The sequence below is a fragment of the Octopus bimaculoides genome, chromosome 1 (assembly GCF_001194135.2).
Source record: "Octopus bimaculoides isolate UCB-OBI-ISO-001 chromosome 1, ASM119413v2, whole genome shotgun sequence".
Classification (NCBI taxonomy): Eukaryota; Metazoa; Mollusca; class Cephalopoda; order Octopoda; family Octopodidae; genus Octopus; species Octopus bimaculoides.
Window position 1 is genome coordinate 75,504,650 of NC_068981.1, and position 1,398 is coordinate 75,506,047.

The 1,398-nt window shown below is 34.8% G+C and overlaps 1 protein-coding gene across 2 annotated transcripts in view; it reads left to right on the forward strand.

Moving 5' to 3' along the window:
• Nucleotides 1-1,398, forward strand: part of LOC128247641 (putative uncharacterized protein DDB_G0285119) — a 289,172-nt gene that overhangs the window by 21,775 nt on the left and 265,999 nt on the right. The gene's annotated exons all lie outside the window — the stretch shown is intronic.

Here is a 1,398-nt window from a genome sequence, read left to right on the forward strand (position 1 = left end):
TCTTCTTCTTCTTCTTCTTCTTCTTCTTCTCCTTTTTATTATTATTATTATTATTATTATTATTATTATTATTATTAGTAGTAGTAGTAGTAGTAGTGCCGAATCTTTAGCACGCCGGGCAATACGCTTAACGGCATTTCGTCTGTTTCTACCATGTGGATTCGAATTCTACGGAGGTTGACTTTGCTTTTCATCCTTTCAGGATCTATGAAATAAGTACCAGTTACACACTGGGGTCGATGCAATCGATTTACTACCTCCCCCACAATTTCACACCTTGTAGCAGAAACTATTATTATTATTATTATTATTATTATTATTATTATTATTATTATTATCATCATCATCATCTAATATATAGCTGCAAAACGACTATATACGCGTTCCCATCTACTTGAAATCTGCCATGAAATATTTCCTATTAGATTTCCTTCTTACCAGAAAAACCAAACAACCTGAGACACAACTACATAAATTCAGTGCAACAATATTCACGCCACACATTGGAAATCTGGTAAAGTAAAGTTAGAAAGCCCAAACATTTTAAGGGAACAGTAAGCAACACACAATACATTTGACCAATAGAAAGGAACTTCAGCTTTATTGTGTAAACAATGCATTTTATCATTGAAACGCTATGTCAGTTATGCTTGGGGGTTCAATGTTTCTACAATAAATCAGATCAAACCTGGAAGAACTAACAACAACACACTTCACATCATCACACATTAGACCACCTGTGCAAAACTAAAAAGAGTGCTTCGATATAATAGAAGCACAGATTATTCATGTAGTCATTTCGTTACACACATTCACAGAAACTACATGTTCAATTAGCCTCAAACAGCAAGACTACTTTAGAATACCAACTGAAGATCACGACCCTGATCGATACGAGCGCAAAAACAATATATATTCACAAATATAGCTACAGCATCAACACTGTCATTAATTCCCAAACGGTACGGATAATTGTGCAAGACAGATAATGTTGCAAAAAACCCAGTGAACGTACACGTTGTTCTTGTACCTATACATTCACTTAAACACTAGAGATCGAAGGATACGAATCATTAAACATTCCTAGACATCCGACTTACAATTGATGCTATAAATCACCACTGCATCTTCATGTGTACTGAATTTCAACAGGGCGTAATCATGTAATATTTAATCACCGGATCGCAAGATCGCTTCCCACCTCCTTACATTTCACTGATTATCAGTGTCTACTGTGCCGGGACTCAATGGGGGTGGTGGAGCGCATGATTCAAATAAGTTGGTTTCAGTTTACATGACAGTTTGAAATATTAACTGTGTGCATGCCTGTGTGTAAGTGTCTGAGTATATATGTATAATGTGTGAATATATATATATATATATATATATATATATATA